General features: G+C 45.5%; 2 long non-coding RNA genes across 2 annotated transcripts in view; one reads left to right on the top strand and one right to left on the bottom strand.

The window, feature by feature from the left end:
- The first annotated feature begins 7,244 nt into the window (after window positions 1-7,244).
- The window catches only part of LOC134479119 (uncharacterized), a 56,976-nt gene continuing 38,639 nt past the window's right edge, over window positions 7,245-25,581 (top strand). Inside the window, exon 1 of the long non-coding RNA XR_010052221.1 lies at window positions 7,245-7,411. This is a non-coding gene — a long non-coding RNA (uncharacterized LOC134479119). The remainder of the gene's footprint in view (window positions 7,412-25,581) is intronic.
- LOC134479120 (uncharacterized) overlaps window positions 14,927-25,581 on the bottom strand; it is a 40,860-nt gene continuing 30,205 nt past the window's right edge. The window contains exons 2-3 of the long non-coding RNA XR_010052222.1: window positions 24,524-24,585; window positions 14,927-16,040 (exon numbers count right to left, since the gene is read on the bottom strand). This is a non-coding gene — a long non-coding RNA (uncharacterized LOC134479120). The remainder of the gene's footprint in view (window positions 16,041-24,523; window positions 24,586-25,581) is intronic.

Here is a 25,581-nt window from a genome sequence, read left to right as displayed (position 1 = left end):
ATTTCTTATCTGGGTGACCCCAGAGTTCAGCACTGGGCCCAACACAAAGTAAATGTTCGATGACCAAGAGAACAGAACTCAATTTTGAAACGCGGGGTTAACAACGGGCCAGGATTCAGACCCAAATCTCTGAGCTCTCAAGTCTGTTACCTTCTGCTGCCTCAGCTTTGACTGCTAAGCCTCTGTTACTTCCCAAAAGGTTGCAGTGGCCTGAGCCGAGGAGTGTCAAGGAGGAATTTTTTTTTGTTGTTGCTTTTATTTTGTTTTGTTTTGTTTGAAACGGGGTTTCTCTGTGTATCCCTGTCTGTCCTAGAACTCACTTTGTAGGCTAAGCTGGCCTCAAGGTCAAAGATCCACCTGCCTCTGCCTCCCAAGTGCTGGGATTACAGACATATGACACCGTGCCCAACTAAGGGGGAGTTCTTGGCTTTTCGTCTCTGAGTCAACTTTCTACTTCCAAATCTGATGGTTGCCCTCCATGTCAAGAATCTATGACATGGGGTTGGGGATTTAGCTCAGTGGTAGAACGCTTGCCTAGCAAGCACAAGGCCCTGGGTTCGGTCCCCGGCTCCGAAAAAAAGAAAAAAAAAAAGAATCTATGACTCTTGTAGGAGACAGGACTAACTAGGATGGAGACCTCAAGAACCAGGACACTTGGGTGGGGACCCTCAACCTTCTAGTTCTTCCCTGGAGCCAGTGGCGAAAGCTCAGTGCCAAGGCACATCAATGGGTGGCACTCAGAGACCAGTAAAGATGAGCTCACCGAGGCGGTCCCTCACACCCTAGAGAACAAACCCACAACACAAAACCAGAGTGGCATGCAAGCTGGGTGTGGTAAGTGTTGGAAACCCTGCTGTGGCAAGCAGCTATGACAAGGTACCTTGTTTCCCTGACAACATAGTGGAAACTGGCCTGCACACACCAAACGAGGGTTCCCAGAAAGACTGAGGTCTACCAGAAGTCCAGTCCTCAGAGTACTATGGTATTCTCCCAGCGGCTGCCCTACATGTGTCTGCTTCTGAGTGTAAATTCTTTCCTTTGGGAAATGTTTACTGTGCCCCAGTGTCAATTGAAGATGTGAATAATTTAGTTCTAAAATCAAAAAAAGTATGAATACTAAATAAATCCAAGTCTTGGCTGCACTGGCAGCCCAAGCATGAAGACTAGCATTTCATTTCCTAGCACCCATGTACAGAGCAACATAGACACACATACACACACACACACACACACACACACACACACACACACACACACACAAAGTGTGGGGCTCAGCTGGTGCATACTTAGGAATCTATGAATCTATGTGGACTATGTGCTGCTCTCCTGAGCCTCAGAATAGTCCTGATCTGAAGAACGAGACTCAGAGGTTATTTTGTCTGCAAAAGGAGAGTGGATAGAGCAGAGCAGGCATTCAGTGACCCACATTGTGTTAAGACTGCATATCACACACAAGCTAGATTTTTCAAGGTGGACCCCTAAGTCTCAGTCTTTGCATAGCAGATGTGCAAATGAATGGGCTGTCCTCCTTCTATGAAGGAGCCTGGATTGGTTATTGAAACTGTAAACAGACATCCTCAGATCCATAAGAAAAACAGGCAGAGTGTTAGAGAGCACAGAGGAGGACGTGGCTGGGGAGCTAGGGAAGTATGGTGGTTTGTATATGCTTGCTCCAGGGCATGGTACCATTAGGAGATGTGGTCTTGTTGGAGTAGGTATGACCTTCTTGGAGTAAGTGGGTCCCTTACTGTGGGTGTGAGCTTTAAGACTCTTGTCCTAGCTGCCTGGAAGCCAGTCTTCACTTAGCAGCCTTTAGATGAAGATGTGGAACACTCAACTCCTCCTGTGCCCTGTCTGCCTGGACTCTACCATGTTCCCACCTCGATGATAATAAACTGAACTTCTGAACCTGTAAGCCAGCCCCAATGAAATGTTCTTATAAGAGTTGCCTTGGTCATTGTGTCTGTTCACAGCAGTAAAATCCTAAGACAGGAAGCTTCTAGAAAGTGCTTCCAAACAGTTAACAAGTCAGAAATACAAAACCTGTATGGGTTTGAGGGACCACAGATTGATCAAGATTAGAGTGAGTGATTCAGACAAAGGGTTGGAGGTGGGGGGTAGAAGATGGATGAAGGTCAGAAATAGGCAGTGGCTGCATTATGAAATGTCCTGACCTTGGAACTAAGAAATCAGGACCTCGTCTCTGACAGTTTCCGAACAAGTGAGTTAGAGCTGTATTCACAAAGACCACTGTCTGAAACCAAAAGTGTACTGATGCAGAAGTGGACCTGCAGAGCATGAAGGTGAAAGGACTGGGAAGGTTCACCCATGAGTCAGAACAAGGTAGAGAAGACTCACGTGCATAAGGAGATGCAGTTCTTGATAGAATGGAACCATAAGTAGCAATTAGCTATGCACATGAAAAAATGAATAATTAATCTGGGTATGGCAGTGTATGCCTCAAGTCCAGGCACTCAGGAAGCAAAGGCAGGCAGATCCCTGCGAGTCTGAGGGCAGTCTGGTCTATATAGCAAGTTCCAGAACAGCTAAGTTCATACAGTGAAACTATCTCAAAACAACAACTACACACACACACACACACACACACACACACACACACACACACACACACAGATGCACACATGCATATTTGCACACATACACACACCTCATTCCATATGGAGGAATATATAGGAACTCAAGACTTAATATTAAGCAAACAGGCCCCTTTAAAAAACCTTATGAAGTAATTATAAGAAAAATTTAAAAACCACATCTGTGGCCTTGGTGTGGACAAAAGTTATAGACAGGGAAGCTTTTATACAACAAAAGACAGAACAAAGTTAAGTCATACTACAGAAAAATGCACACAAAACAAGATAAAGAATTTATGTCAAAGTTTTTTAAGAACCATAAAACAATATGGAATCTTTAAGTGGGAGGACAAATATATGGGCAGATAATTTTTAAAATAAGAAACTAAACACATCCACTTAATAGAATTAGCAATCAGAAGAGTGCAAATTGAAACTAAAGCCAACTGTAGCACTGAGGAAGTAGAAGTAGGAAGATCAGGAGTTCAAAACCAGTCTTAGTTACCCACCAAGTTCAAAGCCAGTCTTTACTGCATGAGAAAACAAGACAACAGAAGAAAGGTAGAAGGGAAAGAAGGAAGAAAGGAAGGGAGGATGGAAGGAAGAAAGGAGGGAAGACAGAGGGAGGAAGCAAGGAAAGAAGGGGTGGAGAAAAAAGGGGAGGAAGAGAAGGAGGAAAGGAAGGAAGTAAAGAAGGAAGGAAGGAAGGGAGGGAGGAAGGGAAAGAAAATTGTAAGAAAACATGCTCATCCATTAGACCAGCAAAAATCAAGCTTAACTGTGTCAAGTATTGGTAAGGTTGAAGATGACAGATCATCTCATACCACTGAGGCCTAAGCTGGCACCATCATTGTAGAGAGCAACTCGACAACATACAGTGAGCCAGGAAGCATACGTATCCTATGACCAGTGAGCTACCTAGGACCCAACTACTGCAGGTGTCTAGGTAAACGCTTGATCCAGAAATCACACAGTGACTGGTACCAGAAGGGCCATCTCCATGTTGCTTGCAATGTGAAGGAACCAGAAACCGCCCACCTAACACAGAGAAGAATGGGCAGATGCATGTAACACTCTGCACAGTGGAGCACTCACACGGTGGAGCATTCACACGGTGGAGCACTCACGGTGGAGCCCTCACATGGTGGAGCATTCACAGTGGAGCACTCACAGTATAGCACTCTGCACAGTGGAGCACTCTGCACAGTGGAGCATTCACACAGTGGAGCACTTACACAGTGGAGCACTCTGCATGGTTGAGCACTCACACAGTGGAGCACTCACACAGTGGAGCACTCACACAGTGGAGCACTCACACAGTGGAGCACTCACACGGTGGAGCACTCTGCACGGTGGAGCACTCACACGGTGGAGCACTCACACAGTGGAGCAGTCACACAGTGGAGCACTCACACGGTGGAACACTCACACGGTGGAGCACTCACACAGTGGAGCAGTCACACAGTGGAGCAGTCACACAGTGGAGCACTCACACAGTGGAGCAGTCACACAGTGGAGCACTCACACGGTGGAGCAGTCACACAGTGGAGCAGTCACACAGTGGAGCACTCACACAGTGGAACACTCACACAGTGGAGCACTCTGCACGGTGGAGCACCCATACAGTTAAGCACTCTGCACGGTGGAGCAGTCACACAGTGGAACACTCACACAGTGGAGCACTCACACAGTGGAGCACTCTGCACGGTGGAGCACTCACACGGTGGAGCACTCACATAGTGGAGCAGTCACACAGTGGAGCAGTCACACAGTGGAGCAGTCACACAGTGGAGCACTCACACAGTGGAACACTCACACAGTGGAGCACTCTGCACGGTGGAGCACCCACACAGTTAAGCACTCTGCACGGTGGAGCAGTCACACAGTGGAACACTCACACAGTGGAGCACTCTGCACGGTGGAGCACTCACACGGTGGAGCAGTCACACAGTGGAGCAGTCACACAGTGGAGCACTCACACAGTGGAACACTCACACAGTGGAGCACTCTGCACGGTGGAGCACCCACACAGTTAAGCACTCTGCACGGTGGAGCAGTCACACAGTGGAGCACTCACACAGTGGAGCACTCACACGGTGGAGCACTCTGCACGGTGGAGCACTCACACGGTGGAGCACTCACACAGTGGAGCACTCACACAGTGGAGCACTCTCACAGTGGAGCACTCACACGGTGGAGCACTCACACAGTGGAACACTCACACAGTGGAGCAGTCACACAGTGGAGCAGTCACATGGTGGAGCACTCTGCACGGTGGAGCACTCTGCACGGTGGAGCACTCTGCACGGTGGAGCACTCTGCACGGTGGAGCAGTCACACAGTGGAACACTCATACAGTGGAGCACTCACACAGTGGAGCAATCACACAGTGGAGCAATCACATGGTGGAGCACTCACACAGTGGAGCACTCTGCACGGTGGAGCAGTCACACAGTGGAGCACTCACATGGTGGAGCACTCACACAGTGGAACACTCACACAGTGGAGCACTCTGCACGGTGGAGCAGTCACACAGTGGAGCACTCACACAGTGGAGCACTCACACGGTGGAGCACTCTGCACAGTGGAGCACTCACACGGTGGAGCACTCTCACAGTGGTATCATAGACAGCACTTGGAAGGGGGTGGAGGGCTATATGAACTCCAGTATAGACAGATCTCAAGACACATTGTTGAGAGAAAGATTAAAGTAAGAAAAGAAGATGGCTGGGTGGTAGTGATGCACATCTTTAATCCGAGTGCTCACGAGGCTGAGGTAGTCGGATCTTTGAGGCCAGCCTGGTCTACAGAGCAAGTTCCAGAACAGCCAGAGCTACACAGAGAAACCCTATCTTGAGCAAAACAAAACAAACGACAGCAACCAGAAAGAATAGGAGGATGATACCATTCGTGTACTTGTGAAAGCACAAAGCAGTGTTACATACTTTACACACAGTATAAAAGTTGGTGTGGAGGAAGCACGAACCTTCTAACGCTGCTCTGTTGTGGGGAGTTGTTGGTAGTGCTGGAACAAAAGGTAGATTGGAGGCAGACTGGATGCCAACAGAGGAGCAAACAAGGGCCAGAACAACCGGATCACACTAGTCTCTGGGCTAGGGTTTCCTGACCAGGAAGAGGCTTTTGAAGGTTCATGACTGTTCTTTCCTAGAACTTGTTTCCTGTTCATCTTTAAGGCCTTATAAGTCACCATGGAAACAGTCACACTGGGACTTCTATCTCCATGGCCTTGGTCTTCTGTTGAAGGGAAAATTCTCCACAGATGTGTAGGTCAGCATTCCCCAAATAGAGCTCCTCGCAGTCCCATGTGCAGCTAAATAGCAGTATGATTCTGCCCTCCCTCAGGGAGCTCATGGTATTGTTTGAGACACCGCCTGATATGAGTTCTAGGCTCTAAGAAGTTCAAGATCATTCCCTAAACATAGTGGCCATTCTCCCAGCTTATTTCTCCTTTGTGCACCCTTGGTTACAAGGTCTTTTCACTGACAAACTCCAACTCCACCTTCAGGGTCCTCTGCAAATAAACCCTTATTCATCCAGGCACATGACTGGACTGATATCAGCCTAGTGCAAAAGATAACCTTATTACAAATGATTTTGATGGTGTGCTTGACAAACAGAGAGGGACAGGTAGAGTGGTCAGGTCAAAATGAGACGCTGTAGGAATGTTGAGATGGCTCTGTAGGTAAAGACGCCTGCCAAGAAACCCACCAAATTGAGTTTGACACCAGGGATCACATGGGAGGGGAAGGGACCAACCCCTGCAAGTCGTCCTCTTTCTTCCTAGTGTGGGCCGTGGCATGGCATGTATAGTGATAAATAATAAAAAAAAATGAAAAAAGTGAAAAATTTTTAAAAAATTAAATGATGTGGGGCACCAAGTACCGAGCCACGCTACCTCCTGCTACTCTCTGACTCCAGCCTCCATGGCTAGCCCCATCAGTGGCTATCCATCTAGTTCCCATGGCCGGCCACTGTCACACCAGTCCCATACAGAGACCTCCTATCTCGAGGCTCTCTTGCTGTGGAGTCTGTTCATATTCCCAGCAAACGGGTAAAATCAAAACTCTACAGGCTTATAATTTATCAGTCAGATTAATATCAGTAAATTCGCACGCCACAAAATGTCCACAAAATAAAATCAGAGCCAATTAATATTGATACAAACTGCCCACCGAGATAAGACAAATTGCCCTGTAATTAGCCATCCCGTATAAGATTTTCATAGCTTCCTGTGGCTATTTAAAGCCACACGGGGGTGGGTCATCCTTCTCCTCCATCTTCTTTTCCTCTTCCCCCTTCTCCTATCTCTCCCACCTCTCAAAAACTCTGTCCCCACCTATCTTTTCCACTGCCCAATCACAGGCCTTGCCTTATCTTGTGCCTGCCCTCACCTGCATATAGACATCAATCCACATGCATGTGTGCACACCAATAAATAAATGTGATCACTTTTTTGAATTTGTTTTGAGATCATTATTTTGCATGCGTTTTGCTTGTATTGTTTGAAGGTTTCAAAATACTGGCTGGCCTGGAACTCACTGTGTAGACCAAGATGACTGTCATGGTTTGAATATGGTTGGCCCAGGGAGTGGCACTATTTGGAGGTGTGGCCTTGTTGGAATAAATGTGTCACTGTGGGCATGGCTTTTAAGACCTTCATCCTAGCTGCCTGGAAGTGAGTATTCTGCTATTAACCTTCAGATGAAGATGTAGAGCTCTCAGCTCCTCCTGCACCATGCCTGCCTAGATGCTGCCATGCTCCCACCTTGATGATAATGGACTGAACCTCTGAACCTGTAAGTCAGCCCTAATGAAATGTTGTCCTTATAAGAGTTACCTTGGTCATGGTGTCTGTTCACAGCAGTAAAACCCTAGCTAAGACAATGGCCTCTAACTCATCCATAGTGTCTGCCTCCTAACTTAGAGTTACTATTGCTATGGTGAAACACTATGACCAAATGTAACTTGGAGAGGAAATGATTTATTTGGCTTATACTTCCACACTATAAACCATCAATGAAGCAAGTTACAGCAGGAACCTGGAGGCAGGAGCTGATGCGGAGGCCATGGAGCAATGATGCTTACTGACTTGCTCAGTCTGCTTTCTTATAGAACCCAAGTCCACCAGTCCAGGGATGGTACCACCCACAATGAGCTGGGCCCTCCCGAATCAAAAAAATGTCTTACAACTGGATCTTTTGGGGGTATTTTCTCAGTTGAGTTTCCCTAATTTCAGATAACTCTAGCTTGTGTTAAGTTGCTATAAAACCAGCCAGCACAATTGACCCCTTGTCAGTGTGACACACAAACACATCTGTGCTAAGCCATAACCTTTTCCTATGTGTGCTTCTCCAATAACACACATTAATAACAACATTAAGATACAAACATTCCAAACTTTTAAAGTCCCACAGTCTTTAAAATTCAAACCCTGGGGGCTGGAGAGATGGCTCAGTGGTTAAGAGCACTGATTGCCCTTCCAGAGGTCCTGAGTTCAATTCCCAGCAACCACATGGTGGCTCACAACCATCTGTAATGGGATCCGATGCCCTCTCCTGGTGTGTCTGAATACAGCAACAGTGAACTCATATAAATAAAATAAAAACTCTCATTTAAAAAAAATTCAAACCCTGGGGATTGGAGAGATGGCTCAGTAGTTAAGAACACTGGTTGCCCAGGTTCGACTCCGAATACTCACATGGCTGCTCGTAGCTGTCTGTAACTCTAATTCTAGGGGACTCAACACCCTCACACAGGCACATATACAAGTAAAACACCAATGCACTAAAAGTAACTACATTCAAAAATATTCAAACCCTTAAAAATTCAGTCTCCTTAAAATAGCCAATCTCTTTTAAAATCCAAAGTCTTTTAAAATTCAAAGTCTCTCAGCTGCGGGCTCCTATAGAATAAAAAATAAATCAAATATTTTCTCACTTCAAGAGGGAAGAACCAGGGCACAGTCTGGTCAAGGCACATTTGAAGAAGGCAAAACCAAACTCCAACAGTGTAAATAACTCAGTGTCCAATGTCTGAGATTTACTAACGATCATCTGGGCTCCTCCATAGGGCTTGGGTCACTTCTCCTCCAGCTCTGCCCTCTGCTACACACACACACACACACACACACACACACACACACACACACACACACACACACTTTGTTTCCTAGGCTTAAGCCAGCTCCACTCCTCACCTACTGCTGTTCTTGGTGGTCATTCCATGGTACTGGCATCTCCAAAATGTTGGGGTCTTCTGCTGCAAGTGGGCTACACTTTCACTGTTAGTCTCTCCTGGGCTCTTTTCAGGGACTCCCTGCCACATAGTGCCAAGCCTCAGATGCTCTCCATGACCCCTTCACACTTTCGAAACCTGTAACATCTGGGTCACCCTTACACAACCTTACACATCTGGGCTCCTACCCTGAGATGGGAGACTACCAGCACAAAGCACAACCTTGACCCCCTCTGGAGCACAGCTCATGTGCGCTGACTCTGAGGAAACACTCCCTAGAAGATTTCACCTCTGTGATGCTCTCCTTAATCACCTCTAATTTCTCAGCACCAGTTAATCAGCATCAACTGTCCCAGTGAAACAAAGGTTCCACTTGAGTGGCTCTGGTATCTTGTCAATCACAGCTCATCTCTCATCCATAGCTAACCGGAACCACAGACTAACTCAACATAGCAAATGGCCCCAATAGACCCTCAAACTTCCCTCTGGATCGTCATAAGCCAGGCCTCTGCCATCTGTATCTCTCTCAAGATTCTTACCAAGCTCCCACAGAGTAGCTCACCAAGCCTTGAACACTCAAAGGTTTTTCTCATCCAAAATTCCAAAGTCCTTCCACAATCCTTCCCCGAAACAGCATGGTGAGGCCTGTCATGGCAATAGCCTACTATCCTCACACCAGCTTCTGTCCTGGTTAGGGTTACTATTGCTGTGACGAAACACCATGAGCAAAGCATATTGGGAAGGAAAGGGCTTATTCGGCTTACACAGTTCATCATCAAAGGAAGTCAGGACAGGAACTCAAGCAGGGCAGGGACCTGGAGGCAGGAGCTGATGCAGAGGCCACAGAGGAGTGCTGCTTACTGACTTGCTCAGCTTGTATTTTAATGGAACCCCAGACCGCCCAGCCCAAGTATGGTACCCACAATAGGGCTGGACCCTCCCCCGTCATTCACTAATTTTAAAAATGCCCTTTTGTAAATCTTACAGAGACATTTCTTTCTCCAATTTACTCCTTCCAGACAACTCTAGTTTGTGTCGAGTTCTGGGATAAAGGTATGCACTACCACAAATAGCCCTGTAATTGAATTTTTAAAAAAATTTTTATGAGTATAAATGTTTTGCCTACATGTATGTCTGTGCCCCACATGCATGGCTGGTGCTCAGAGGAGTCAGAAGGCGGCACTGGATCCTCTGAAACTGGAGCTAGAGATGGTTGTGTATACTGGGGATTGAACCCTGCTCTCTAGAAGAGCAGCCAGTGCTCTGAACTACTGAGCTATGTCTCCAGACCTCTTAGTTACTTAAAAAGAAAAAAAGAGCATAACTACTCTCTCTCTCTTTTTTCTTTTTTTCTTCCCGGAGCTGGGGACCGAACCCAGGGCCTTGTGCTTCCTAGGCAAGCGCTCTACCACTGAGCTAAATCCCCAACCCAAAAAAGAGCATAACTGTTTTTCTTAACTGGAAGTCCTGGGACAAGCTCCTTCCTCCCCGTGTCCAGATCTCTTCTCAAAGATGGAGATTTGGAGTAGATATTTTCTCATGGGTTCTCAAGTCCTGGCAACTTCGTGCCTCTGTCACTTGGGGACTCCTCTCCTTTTTCCCAGATGTTCTCTATTACTTCAGGGAACTTACGCTGTCACATCTGTGAGCTGCCTTCAGCCTGTGTTGTCCTCAGCCTTGAGAGGGGCTCATTCTATTTTTAGTGTGGGGTTCTCTGTCCAATCCCATGCTCAGAAGTAGCGCACCAGGCAGCCAGGGGTTTCTCAGGTCCCTCTTCTGTTCTCCCGTGCCACTGTCATCACGCTCCTGGGCTATTCCAGGATGGGGCAGTGAACTCCACGTGGCCTTCGTCTCCCAGAGTGTCTCTGGGACCCACGACAATGACCTACTCCATCAGATTGTCTTCCTCTCAGATTCTCTCTCTCGACTCTGTCCTCCAGCCTTGCAACCATGCATACGACATACACACGAAACATAAACAAACTGCAACCCCCTCCCATGGTATCTCATTGTGCCTATGAAAATATCCCAAGACCTGGGATAAAAATCCCAAACACCTCTGACCGCAAGCATTTCAGATAGAGGATACTCAGCCTACGTCAGGGACCTTTGGAACCAGAGTCACAGGGTTGCTGAAACAGAGAGAAGACCAGGTTGTTGATAATATGGCTCCGTGATTGGGTCCTCGCCATGAAAGCCTGGTGACCTGAGTCAGTCCCCAGTCAGTAAAAGGTGGCTCATCCTGGCATCATATGTTATCCCAGGGCTCCTACAATGAGAGGGGAGACAGAGGCATCTGGATAGCGTGAAGTTTACAGAAACAGCCAGAGACACTGTTGACACTGTCTCAATACGGTAGAGAGAAGTGACCCCCAAAAGTTGCCCTCTGACCTCCACCTTTCTTTCTCTCCTCTCTCCTTGCCCCAATCCCCCTCTCTCTTCCTCTCTGCCCTCACACAATGAAAATAAGAAAATATGTTCATTCAACATAGCTGGAGAGGTGGAAGGCTCCTTGTATCCCCTCCACTTGTCACAAGCCAGCTCTTGCTCAGACATATTAGCATCAGAAAGGTAAAAAAATGGCTCCTTGGGTTGACATTTGCAGGCACAGTTCAGGGCATCCTTCCTTACCACAGAGGACAGGATTAAGCACATTTGTGAATGGTGGATGCTAAGACCTATCGCCCGCTGAGAGGAGACAGAGGCATGGAATCACGTATTCTCTTCTCATTAGAGCACTCAGACCCACACCAGGCCTCAGGACTCTGGGACATTTCAGAACATTCGGACAAACATTCTCCAAGTTCCCAGATAGGGGACATAGGTCACGCTTCTAAAGCGTCAAGGGCTACTGTGAGGGGTATCTTCAGAGGAGCCTTATCAGAGCTGGGATACGGAAGAACTAGATCTTCTAAGTGGGAGCAGTGGTAAGCAAACTTCCCCCCTGCTAAGGGTGAGGTTAAAGCAAGAATGTGCCCAGACCTATAAAAACCCCAGAAGCTCACAGCAACAGCTGCCTTTCAAGAAAAGGTAGTTCTTTAAAAAAATTTTAAAAGGCTCAACCTACTTCATGGAGTCAGGTGATGCAGTCAGGCTTCTTCCTACCTGGAAGAAGCCCTTAGAGGGCCATAGATGAAACCAGGAGAGACATGGGAAAGAGGACTGGACGCCTGCCCAGAAGGATGCCTGATAGAGTCTGACCCCTCTCGGGAGGACCTTGAGACATCTGAAGAAATATCTGAGGCTGCGCTAGTCGCAAGGCTCAAAACGAAGATGCCGAGGGCATGATGGGGCTTTGGGGACAAATCTCCCCGTGTTGTTGCTAAAGGCCAAGTGCTCACTGACCACTTAGGGGAGGATTTCATCTTCCAAGTCACTGTCCAGCATTGAAGGAAGTCAGAGCAGAAACAGAAAAAGTGTAAGCCATGTATGTATGGTGTGTGCTGGCCCACGCACTGGTTCATGCTCAGCTGGCCTTCTTTCACAGCCCAGGGCTGCCCAGGCAGAGCGCAGTGCTGCCCACAGTGGGCCTGGCCTCCTACATCAATTAACAGTCCAGACAGTCTCCCACAGACATGACCGCAGGATGATCTGATCAAGGCAATTCCTCACTGGAGGCTTCTCCTACTGGATGACTCTAGTCTGGTGTCAGGCTGACAACCAAAACTGATGAGGGTGGCCTTCAGCACAGGGATAAGCTTTCTTGGTGACAGAAACTTCCAGAAAGACCCAAGTGAAGGAAAGGGCCAGGGAAGTAGGAACTGATATAGACCTGGCCCTCAGTCTGTGGTCAGCTTCTCGTCTACACTTATTCATACAGTCCTCACAGTAAGAGGAGATTGAGGCTCAGACTTCAGCCTCACGGAATGCCTGGGAGTCAAAACTTCCAAATACATAGAGCCTGCCCCTGGCCCTCTTCCACCTCACACCTAAGTCTGAAAATGAGTCAATTCAAGGGAGGGTGTTGGCCGGGTGGCCGGACTGTGGGGTGCACTGTATTTTTAGTCATTTTGTCATGTTGACTGGCGTGGAAAGATGAAAAAACCACAGGGGATTGGCATAGACCTGAGGATGAACTCATGAGCCAGAAATAGGTGGAACCAAAGCCTTCAGATGCCTCCTGGCCTCTGTGCTGGGCAAACACTAGGGCTGCTCCCTTCTCTTCCCTCTCCTCCCCTCCCCTTCACCCTTCCTTTCCTCTTTCCCTTTTTCCCTTCTCTTCCTCCCTCCTCCTTTCTTTTCCCTTCCCTTATTTCCTCACTCCCATCTTGTCATTCCCTACCCCTCTCTCGCTTGTTCTGGGGCTCAGGCCTCCTTTGGATACACTAAATCAACAAATGCTAGAGTTGGACAAAACCTTGGACATTTCAGTGTCTAATCCCTGCGTTATACAAATGGGTAAGCAGAAGCTAAGAGAAGGCTCATTTCCTGTAAATTAGAGATAAAAATGAAATTCCTACTATTCCCTGAGGCCCTTGATCACATCTTTCCCTACAGAAGCCGGGGTTGAACATGAAAGACATAGCTACAGGCCTTAGGAAGCCCTGGGCCTGCTAATGATATTTAATTACACATTTGAGAATCACCGGAGGGGAAGAGTTAGAAGGCTCTAATCCAGCATCAACATTTCATGAGATGAAATGCTGATTACCCTGTGTGGTGGTTTGAGTGGGTTTGGCCCCCATAGACTCCTGTATTTGAATGCTTGGCCCATGGGGAGTGGCACTATTAGGAGATGTGGCCTTGTTGGAGTAGGTGTGCCTTGTTGGAGGAAATCTGTCACTGGAAGGGTGGACTTAGAGGTCTCCTCAGGCTCCGCCCAGTATGGACAAGTCTCCTGGCTGTCTGCCGAAGTTAGTTCCCTTCAGCTGCCTTGTGGATGAAGATGTAGTATTCTTAGCTCCCCCAGCACCATGTCTGCCTGCACACTGTCATGCTTCCTGCCGGGATAATGGACTGAACCTCTGAACTATAAGCCAGCCCCAATTAAATGTTTACCTTTATAAGAGTTGCCTTGGTCATGGTGTCTGTTCACAGCAATGAAACCCAAGACACACTGTGATGGTTTGTATATATTCGACCCAGGGAGTGGCACTATTAGAAGGTATGGCCCTGTTGGAGTGGGTGTGCCACTGTGAGTGTGGGCTTTAAGTCCTTCATCCTAGCTGCCTAGAAGTCAGTATTCTGCTAGCAGCCTTTAGATGAAGATGTAGAACTCTCAGTTCTTCCTAAACCATGTTTGCCTGGATGCTGCTATGCTCCTGCCTTGATGATAATGGACTGAACCTCTGAACCTGTAAGCCAGCCCTAATTAAACGTTGTCCTTATAAGAGTTGCTTTGGTCATGGTCTCTTCACAGCAGTGAAACCCTAATTAAGACATACCCTGATTGGATTGTCTTATGATGAGTGCACATATGGAGTTGCAATGCCATGACCACCAGAAAATATAAATACTATATGTCAGTAAAAGGTTAGTCTAAAAGAACGCTGTAGCCACTACTTACTGCCCAGCTGCTGCTCTCTTGAAGCATATTTAATGGAAGATTAAAATATTTTTTAATTTAAAAAGGATAAGAAGTGGACTAAAGAGATGGCTCAGTGGTTAAGAGCACTGACTGCTCTTCCAGAGGTCCTGAGCTCAAATCCCAGCAACCACGTGGCTCACAATCATCTGTAAATGAGATATGGTGCCCTCTTCTGACCCACAGGCATACATACATGCATACAGAACACTGTATATATAGTAAATAAATAAATATTTTTTTAAAAAAGATAAGAAGTCATGCATGTTTTTGTACATGTGAACCCAGTACTCAGGAGGCTAAAGCAGTTAGCTAGCTATGAGTTCAAGGATAGCCTGGGCTACATAGTGCAGACCAGGGCAACCAGGTTATATAGAAAGATCCCACTTCAAGATAAGCAAACAGGCAGACTAATTTTAAAGTATGAAGAAAATAGCCCTGGATTTCCACCTTGCCTTACCACCTTCTGCCTTGGCAACCTTGAACCATCTGATCTATTTTTGTGATACTCATTTTTTCAAATCAGAATGGTAAGCTTTTTGGAGAGATTCTAAGGAGATAACAGGGTGACTTCAACTCCTCCTAACTTCAGATATTTCTAGAAGTAGGTCTCTAAACCTCTATAAGAATCTAACAGGAACCAGTCCCTCTGTCCTCTCTTCCAGCAGAACCAGTTTGCATGGCACCTACTCTTCCTGGGGCAGGGTTCTGAGGATGATCCACTCCTAGCAACAGTAAGGCAAACTGTAGTGAAATCATCTTCTTGGCCACCCACCATTCTACATGTTTTTGTAGCAGGGTGCAGACCAATGAGAACTTAAAAGTCATGTTCTTGGGGCTTTCAGAAACAACAGTGCCTTAAATAAAAGGAAAAAGAAAACAAGAAATGGAGAGAAGTGATCCCTGGACATGTTTTCCAAATGTGATGCTTGGGTCCACAAAGGAGGGGCCTTAGTGTGAGGGCTGAGGGCTTCAAAGAGTGCAAAGAAGAAAACTCAAGTCTCAAGGCCTTGCTTGTTTTTTGAGGCCATACAATGAGCCATCACCAGGGAGGGTTTTGACAGATGAAGCTCAGATTATAGCAAGTCGAGTGACTGCATCCAAACATAAAAATGTAGTAATTTAATTTTTTTTGAGACGTGGACTTACATATTGCATCAAACTCACAATGGACTTACATATCCTGGAACAGCATCAAACTCACTATGTAGTTAAGGATAACCTTGCACTTTTGGTTTGCCTGCCTCAATCACTCATATGCTAGAATTGCAGGCACGTACCACCACACCTAGCTTGTGCAGTTCCTGGGATCAGTTCCAGGTCTCTGTACATGCTAGGCAAACATTCTATCAACTGAGGAACATCCCACCTCAGCAATTGTTCTGGCTTGAAAGAAAATGGCTTCCATAGACTCACAGGACGTGGTGCAATTAGAAGGCATGGCCTTGCTGAAGTAGGTGTGGCTTTGTTGGAGGAAGTATGTCTCAGTTCTCTTCCTGCTGCCTGCAGATCCAGAAGTTGAACTCACAGCTCCTTCTCTGCCTGCACGCTGCCAGGTTTCTAACCATGACACAATGGATTAACCTCTGAACTATAAGCCAACTCCAATTAAATGTTTGTCTTTATCAGAGTTGCTGTAGTCATGGTGTCTCTTCACAGCAATGAAACTGTAAGACAGAATTCATAATTTAAAATTTTCAAGTTACATTTTACTTACTTATTGAGAGAGAGAGAAAGAGAAAGAGAGAGAGAGAGAGAGAGAGAGAGAGAGAGAGAGAGAGAGAGAGAGAGATCTACCAGAGACAGGCACAAGAATAAGTTGAATGCATCTGTGAGGCTCAAAGTGAGTCTTAACTACCAGGAGACCCAAATGAGACATGAGAATGGAGTTCGATGCAAACACAAGAGGTTTATTTTCCAGCGTGTTGGGGTCGACCTTCAATCAGTCCCTCATGGCAAGTGACTGGAAGGCAACCCCTAATGGCTATAACAAAGTTTTTATACTTTTAGAGGTACAGGTTATATCAGCAAGTTTACAGTTTAAACTTATATGACATGCCTTCAAGCTCTATCTGGAACAAGAGGGTCAGGTGACTATCAGTCAGTAAATTCTACGGATTTTCAAGAATGTCCCTGTTCCTCCCAAGAACTGTGGGGTGGAGAATGGAACTTGGCCTAGCCTAGACTCGAGGCAGGAAGTTGGTCTAATCTTGACCTGAGGCGATGGGTGCAAAGCTAGCGAAAGCCCTTAAGGTCTTCATAACCTACCTACTTTTTACCAGACCAAGCCTCTCAATAGCTCTTACACTTTGATAAGAACTGAGGTCCTAAACATCCTTGGTCCTGGAATGACTCGTGAGCTGCTGTTTAGGCCAAGATAGAGTCACCCATGGGAATTTCATTCCGGATCTAGGAGCTCATTGCCTATAGCACCTTCCAGACCTGATCTCAGCACATCCTTATATTCTGAAGAAATATTGATATCCTCAGTCAGGTAGTGGTAGCACAGGCCTTTGATCCTAGCACTCAAGGCAGAGGCAGGCAGATCTTAGTTTGAGGTCAGCCTGGTCTACAGAGCAAGTTCCAGGATAGCCAGGGCTGCACAAAGAAACCCTGGCTCAAAAATAAATAAATACATAAATAAATAATAAATAAATAAATAGCCAAACAAACAATAAACAAAACAAAATAAAAAAGGTTTTAAAAAACACAAAAGTATTGAAATTCTTAATAAGCTTTTAATTATTTGGCTTATAGTTATCAATACTTAGGTTTTTAAAAATGAACACTGATGAATGTGGTAAAATATATATTTAGGGCTGGTGAAATCACTCAGCAGATAAAGCACCGGCAGCCAGATTAGCGACCTAAGTCCCATCTCCAGGACCCGCAAGATGGAAGGAGAGAGACTGGTTGTCTTCTGACTTCCACATGTGTGCTAGCACACACATGCTCACACACGCACACGAAACAAAAGTGTTTATATATTAACGTAAGCTTAATAATAACAACCCAAGTTGTTATGCAAGTTAACATAAGCCAGATGTATCTGAAAGATAATTGTCTATCTCCAAGCAAAAATAATTTCGAGGGGCCTGGAAGGACTGTCAGTTAAGAGCATTGGCTCTTGCCAAGGACCCAGGTTCAGTTCCTGGCACCCACATGGTAGCTCACAATTGGCTGTAACTCCAGTTCCAGGGCATCTGATGCCCTTCCATGAACACCAGACATGTCTACATGCAGGCAAAGCACTCCTACACATAAAGTAAAAATAATAAAAACTAAATGTACTTAATGAACTTAGTAAAACTAACCACTGCAAATATAAACTATATATTTTATATATTTTTGTATACCTCAAAACAAAATAATTTCATGAGAAGAGAGGAGCTCTCAGACCTGTGTCTGCATTTAGCCCACTAAGCCACTGCTGGTCTGATGGCACGGTTTAATGAATAACTGCCCTCCAGAGATATGCAGTTCAAAGAGAGGAGACTCTCAATAACCTTTTCCAGATAATTGTGGATGTTCTTTGATGCTACATAAAACATCGGTAAGTGGTGGTTCCTTAATTACAGGTTGCAGCGTGTAATCTGAATTCAAATCGAAAGAAATTTAACATTTTTAACACTCTGTTATATAAAACTCCGCTTTCCCTTTTGTTCTTTGAATGAATCTTTTATCCGTGTGCGAATTTGTAACATAATGCACTCAGTGTTTGGAAAACATTAGTTTGCTAAATTACACAGAGCTTTTTAAACACTGACACATTTCATCATATAATGTAAGTATCAGGAACCAGTGAGATGGCACACACACATACGGTAAATACATATTTGGAAATTAAATATCTGTGCTAAGCACCGTGCTCGTTAATCTCGACCCACGGCAAATCCATCCTTGAGTGCTGAGAGATGAAGACGCTGTAGTTGGCAAAGGGACTTAAAACAAGTTTGTTCAAATTCTTATTTTCTCATTGAAAACTAGAACTGGGTCTGGCAGCCAATACTGTCCGTTGTTTTCTTAAAGTGACTGACTCATTCACTCAGTTGATTTTTATGGAAACGTTTGTCAGCACTCAAAGTCAAGAGGACCGTCATATCTATGTCAACACGTCCTTTCCAAGCAAAAATGAGAGAGACAAGAAGGTCAGCTTATAGTCCCCGGCAGGAGCACTGTTTTTCAGACAAGTATGGCATTTTGCAGGGTGCGAGACGAGAACCTTTGATCCCTGCTCAGACTCCGGGTAGAATATTAAGAAGCAGGTGCTTCAGAGCTGTGATTTCACACCATAGTAACCTCTACATTGAGGAGATTGTTAAGTGAATTTATTTCTCTTTTTTATTTTGTATTCTCACAATGCCCAGTGACCACAACAGCAGTACTGAGGCACCAGGACGTTGCTCACTGGGCTTCTGTGCCACTAGGGTGAAGGTCAACACAGGGTCTTGGTCTTGAGGGCTCTCTGAAGGGACTATAGAACCTTCTTAATGCTGCTTTAATACAGTTCCTCATGGTGTGGTGACCCCCAACCATACAATTATTTTTCTTGCTACTTAATAACTGTAATTTTGCTAGTATTAAGAATTGTAATGTAGGGGTTGGGGATTTAGCTCAGTGGTAGAGCACTTGCCTAGCAAGCGCAAGGCCCTGGGTTCAGTCCCCAGTTCCGAAAGAAAAAAAAAAAAGAATTGTAATGTAAATATCTGATAGGCAGGATATCTGATCTGTGACCCCACAAGGGGTTGCGGCCCACAGGTTGAGAATCACTGCTGTAGAGGTTCATGGGCTACGATGTAAAACCACCTTAAAATCTGCATTATGATACACCATAACCTTTAGAACAAGGAAAGGGAGCTGCTAGTTTTCATGTAGAACTTTTTCCAAGGCAAAGGAAATAAGCAAAAATAGTTATGAAAAATAGGATGTGTGACAAGATTACATGGGCATTATGGTGTGTGACAGGGAGGGCAGGCAGGGAGTATATAGGATACTATCAGTCATTTCCTCTGTGGATCTCCACGTTTTCACTATAAATGTCTGTGCTTGAATCATTTGTCACCATGATATATTCATACAACTGTTTTGAAAGATAAAAGTTTTAAAGTTGTCCCCCTAGACACAAAGTTTAGAGCAGAAAAAACAAAACAAAACAAAACAGGTTAGGCCCCAAAATTGTATGTTCCAAGAAGCCTCTCCTAGGGCTATAGAATGGATAACTACATTGGCCAGCTCAACAGCTTTCTCCCAGAAACTAACTGACCATAAATCTTAGAGAACAATCTTGAGAAACAGAAAACAACTTCTCCTAGGAACTAGCGGACCATGAAGTTAAACAATCTGAGAGGTAGGAGACAGCTTCTCCTAGGAAACAATCTTGGGGGACAGAGAGTTCTTCCTTGTGATTTTTCACTGTTATTCTACACACTTTCCAATGACGCCATCCCTGCCCCTTGGGGTTGTGGTTTCTCCCTTTAAATACCTCTTCTCCCAGCCTCTCGGGGTCGAACTCCACTGCCCCTGCGTGGGATAAGAATCTCGACCCCAGTGCACTGGTTGCTATCGATAAACCTCATGTGATTACAACAAGGACGGTTTTGTGTGAGTTCTTGGGGGGTTGCGTCATCCCGAGACTTGAGTGAGGGTCTCCCCACTCTGGGGGTCTTTCAGTTTCACGCAATAACCAGATATTTAAAGCAAAATAAAGGGATTGAGGAGAACCCACCCTCTGGGCCAAGTTTCTCCTAACTGTCTGCACCTAAAGGACAAGCTCTGCTTTCCAGTCAGGTGTGAGGGCAATATTGTTGTGCATTAAAAAAATACGAGAAATAGGAATTCTGAAACAGTGCAGATCAATGTTGTGCATTTGTTTATAGCTTTGTTTCTTGCTTTCTTCCTTCTTTCCTTCCATTCATTCTTTTTTTTTTTTTATGGTTCTTTTTTTCGGAGCTGGGGACCGAACCCAGGGCCTTGCGCTTCCTAGGTAAGCGCTCTACCACTGAGCTAAATCCCCAGCCCCCCCTCCATTCATTCTTTCTTCTTTCCTCCCCTCCTTTCTTGGCAGGGTCTCATATTCCCCAAGTCTGGCCTCCAACTCACTGTGTAGTTGAAAATATCCTTAAACTTGTGACCCAAGTTCTTGGGTCCCAGATGTGCACCACCATAATCCGGTTTATGTGGTGCTAGGTTCTGTGTGTGTTAGGCAAGCAGTATACCAACTGAAAAACAAGCCCAGCCTCCCAGCCCAAGTGTTTCTAAAACAGAGGGTCATTCACATTTCTTACAGTCCTAGCATAAAGTTACATTTTCCAGGCTGGTGAAATGATAACGGTAACTATACCAGCTAGGCCGGAGTTTCTGAAAAAGACTCAGACACTGTGGGCAGTTTGTTCATTGCCACCTTTTCCTCCCCTCCCTCAACCTCCAAGACAGCCTCGATGCATAGTCCTGGCAGGACCTCTATGTAGATCAAACTGCTGACCTTAAACTCACAGAGATCCGCCTGCCTCTGTCTTCGTGCTTAGCTACTTTCCAGTTGATATGATAAAGCACCATGACCAAAACAACTTATAAACAAAAGCATTTAATTTGGGGCTCATGGTTCCACAGGTAGTAGATTTCATAAGCATCATGGTGCAGAGCATGGTAGCAAACAGACAGGCACTATCAGAACAGCTGAAAGGTTTACGTCTGATCCACAAGCATATGAAAATATGTACGACAAAATTGCCACAAACAGTGAGAAAGGCAGAGGCAGACAGACAGAGAGAGCTAACTGGAAGTGGTGTGGGCTTCTGAAACTTCACAGCCCACCCTAGTGACAAACCTCTTCTAACAAGGCCACACCTCCTAATTCTTCCCAAACAGTTCTACCAACTGGGACCAAGTATTCAAATATATCAGCACATGGGGTTATTCTCACCCAAACCAGCATGTGCCGGGAATAAAGGCATGGACAGTCTTGCCCAGCTGTTGATACCATTTTAAAGAGCTTTTGACAAATCCCAAACACTTTTTCTACATCCTATCAAGTCCATTTCTAGAAATTTGTCTTGTAACTATTTCTGCACAACAACAATTAAGGGCACAAAAAAAGAATGCCCACACAGCATTGCTCAAGAAAGGAATAAAAAATAATTTTACTCTTCATGGGTGCATTATCTTTACACACCATTATGACTTATATAAGGAACAGAAAAACTGAAGTGAAAGTGGGTGTGCCAGTGCACGCCTTTAATCCCAGCACTCAGGAGGCAGAAGCAGGCAGATCCCCGAGTTTATGGTCAGCCTGAGCGAGAGAGAGAGAGAGTTCCAGGATAGTTAGGGCTACGCAAAGAAACTCTGCCTCGGAAAACCAAAATAGAAAGAAAGTGTGATGGCTATTCCGGGTCGTCAACTTGACTATATCTGAATGAACTGTAATCTAGAATTGAAGCGATCACCTGTGATCCAGATCGTGAGGCTGGAAGACACAAGTTTCTTTTTTTAAAATATTTATTTATTTTATGTATAAGTAAACTATAACTGTCTTCAGACACACCAGAAGAGGGTATCAGATCCCATTACAGATGGTTGTGAGCCACCATGTGGTTTCTGGGATTTTTGAACTCAGGACCTGGGGAAGAGCAGTCAGTGCTCTTAACTGCTGAGCCATCTCTCCAGCCCCAAGACACAACTTTCTGAGCTGGATCTAGGCATGGAGATCTTGAGGCATAGTGGCTATGAAAAGCTTAGGCCCAAACATGGTGGTATACACCTTTTTTCCCAGGAGACTAAGGCAAGGAGATCTCTGAGTTCAAGGTCAGCCTGGGACAAAACAAGACCCAGATCCAGGCGTGGTGGTACACATCTTTAATCTGGGCCACACCTTCTGCTGGAGACCTACATAAGGACACTGGAAGAAGGGAGATTCACCCCTCTACACAGCTTTCACTTACATGCCAGCACATCTGTTGGAATCTACGTCTACAGAAGAGCAGCTGGAACAACTAGCCTTGTGGGGCTGAGCAACCACTAGATTCTTGGACTTCCAATTCACAGCTGACCATTGTTGGAGAGTTGGCGTTGTTGTAAAAATATAAAAAATAAAAAAGTAAGGTTGTCTTTTATCCCCACTAGGTCTGGCACCTCAGTGCCCCAAGATATCTGCTGGATATCTTAATTCTCAGTCAGCAAAGCCTCTCACCTGCTTTGCTCCATCCCATATCACACTGCTGAAGGCCTCTCTCTGAGCCGTCAGCAATCTCTCTATCTAGTTCCCAAGGCAGGTTTCCATGCCAGGCATACACATCCTAATTCCTCAGCAGCCCAGCGTCTCCAGATGCCACACACTTTCCTATACTCAAACCATCACATAAAAGAACACACAACACAATAACCTTTGACCCAATTGATAAAATATAATTGCCCACCTAAACATACAAACCCCAGTACCATCCATCCCCTAAGAACATTAATAACAACCTGTAAATACACAGAGTGGAATCTTAATGTCACCTGCCATATTGTCCTGCCACAGCTTCTCTCCCTCTCCCTCCTGTCTCTTCCTCTTCCTTCAAACTTTTCTCCCGCCCATCCTTCCTTCTTGTCCAATGACAGGCCTCCTTCTATCTTGTACCTGCCTCACCTGTGACATCATCCCACAAGTTGGACTATAGATTATAGTCATAATAAATTCCCTCAATATAGAAAGACATTCCATACATTATGTGACTCTAGAGAACCCTGACTAATATAGAAAGAAGGGAAGGAAGGAAGGAAGGAGGGAAGATCTGTCTCCACTACCTGAGAAGTTTTGGAAGATGTGTTCCTAAGTGCAAAAGACCAGTGTGGAGCAGCAAATGTTATGTGACCCTACGTGCACACATAGACATGTTGAGGTGGCTCAGGTAGAGTCAAGATCTTCAAGGATGCTCCTTTCTGCCTCTGAAGGGAAGGACGAATGACTACACGGCAGAAAGGCTGGCAAGGTGTCTCAGAGTATATGGGCACCTGCTGTGGACCCTGCTGACCTACCAGGTTTAATTCCTGGAAGCCATGGGATAGAAGGGGAGATGTGACTCAGTCTCAAAGTTGTTCTCTGACCTCCTCGTTTGTACCATGGTACAAGAGTGCACATGTACACAGAAAATAAGTAAATAAGTGTAAAATTAGTTTTAAAAAATTAGTGGGGTTGGGGATTTAGCTCAGTGGTAGAGTGCTTGCCTAGGAAGCGCAAGGCCCTGGGTTTGGTCCCCAGCTCCGAAAAAAAGAATCAAAAAAAAAAATTAGGAAGCCTTTATTGGTTTGATATTGGCATAATTTTTAAAAATCTGTAATCAATAACTATCCTCTGTCAAGAGCCACAGAATGCCCTGCCAGTTGGGACTAAAATCTTAGAGCAGTCCCCACATGAGGAGGAAAGGGCTTTGCAAGCAGACAGATTGGAGACAACGTGTTAAGAGTAAACGGCTTTGCAGATGCAAGAGAGTGGAATGGTGGTAAGGGGCTGGGCAGTTGGGGGAGGGATGGGGTAAGGCTGGTTTGCAGGCACAATATAGTTGGCTGGAAGGATCAACATCTGTTCTACGTATCATGGGAGGTACCCACCCAGCAACTCTTCGTTACTGTTACTGTTCTTGGTGGTTTTAATGATTTATTTATTTTTATTTTATGTGCGTTGATTTTTTTTTTTTTTTGCCTGCATTTATGTTCATGTGAGGATGTCGCATCCCCTAGAACTGGGATTACAGTCATGAACACCATGTGGGTGCTGGGAATTGAACCTGGGTTGTCTGGCAGAGCAGCCAATGCCATTAACAGCTAAGTTATCTCTCCAGTGTCTTTGTTTTGTTTTTTTGAGACAAGAGTTCTTGACATGTAGCCCTAGATGTCCTGGATCTCTCTAAGTAGTCCAGGCTGGCCTCAAACTCATAGTTCTCCTACCTCTGGCCACTATGCCCAGCTTTCAAACTTTAAAATATCTAGTAGAGAGGTTTTGAATGTTTCTAACACAAAGAGTTTTTTTTTCTGATAGAGATGATAGATCTGATCACTGTGTGTTGTCTATCCAAGAAATGTCTGCTATAATTATCTACAATTATACATGTAAAAAAAAATGGAAAATGGGGTGGAGGGTACAGGGCACTGACAGAGTCTGGTCCAGCATTACCTTTTGGAGGAACTGAGCCCATTGGAAGTTGGTCATGGTAGTGCATGTCTGTAATCCTGGCCCTGGGGAGGAAGGAGTAGAGAGATTATGAGTTCAAGGACATCCTCAGTTACATAGTAACTTTGAAGGCCAGCACTACAAAGGATGCTAAATCAAACAAGCAAAGAACAAACTATCTAGCTAGATAGACCCCACGTTGGCACAAGGCTGAAGGGAAAATAAACACAAGGTCCCAGAGACCCTTGAATAGGGTCAGGGTGGGGTCAGGGTTTGGGGTAAGAGTGCTAATGGAGGATGCTCTGGGTGGTTTGCTATGGCTGACCAGTGTGGTGACCTTGGCCATGCTGTGAGGAGCATGGCGGAAGATATGCTGAGAGTACACAGGCTGTGGGTAACCCCTGCAGGGAGGGTAGGGTAGCTGCCTACCCCTCTTTAGCAGTAATCCCAAGGAAGAGCCTTCTGTGGTGTAGTCAAGATGGAAACTTCTAGAAGGGAAAGATGATCCTTTGTGCCTCCAGTGCTTTACAAGATTTTAGAGCAGGATCCCAAATTACATCTCATTTTAAAAATCTTCCCTACACAGCAAGTGTGAAAACTAGAAATGAACAGAGCCAGACCAGGCCGTCTGAACTAGTGTCATGAAGAGGATGTGTTTCCCCAGGGGCCTCTTCTGTTGAGTGAAAATTGCTGTGAGAGCCTTCTCTGGAGTGTGCTCCTAATAGCTCCCTCAGGGTCCTGGCTGTGAAGCCCACAGAACTCCTTCACAGCTGGCCAGGAAGCCCAGAGCCGTGTGTGTGTCTTCTTGAAAGCCCAGCCCCACACGTTCTTGGGAGAGGAAGAAGGATGGACAGAAAGCAGGCAACACATTCGCACATCTGGGATTCTTGACTGCCGCTTCCGATCTGTGCCTCTGTCATGACTCAATGGGAGAACAGATAGTGGATGATGTCAGTAAGCCCAGCGGTTTGATGGCTGAGCTAGTCTCAAGAGGAGGGGTTTTTTGGTTAATTGGATTGTGTGGCTTCAACTGAGTTTGGCATAATAACAAAAGATGCCTA

Source organism: Rattus norvegicus, chromosome 6 (genome assembly GCF_036323735.1).
Source record: "Rattus norvegicus strain BN/NHsdMcwi chromosome 6, GRCr8, whole genome shotgun sequence".
In the NCBI taxonomy this organism is placed as follows: domain Eukaryota; kingdom Metazoa; phylum Chordata; class Mammalia; order Rodentia; family Muridae; genus Rattus; species Rattus norvegicus.
This window is presented reverse-complemented; position numbering and strand designations above follow the sequence as displayed.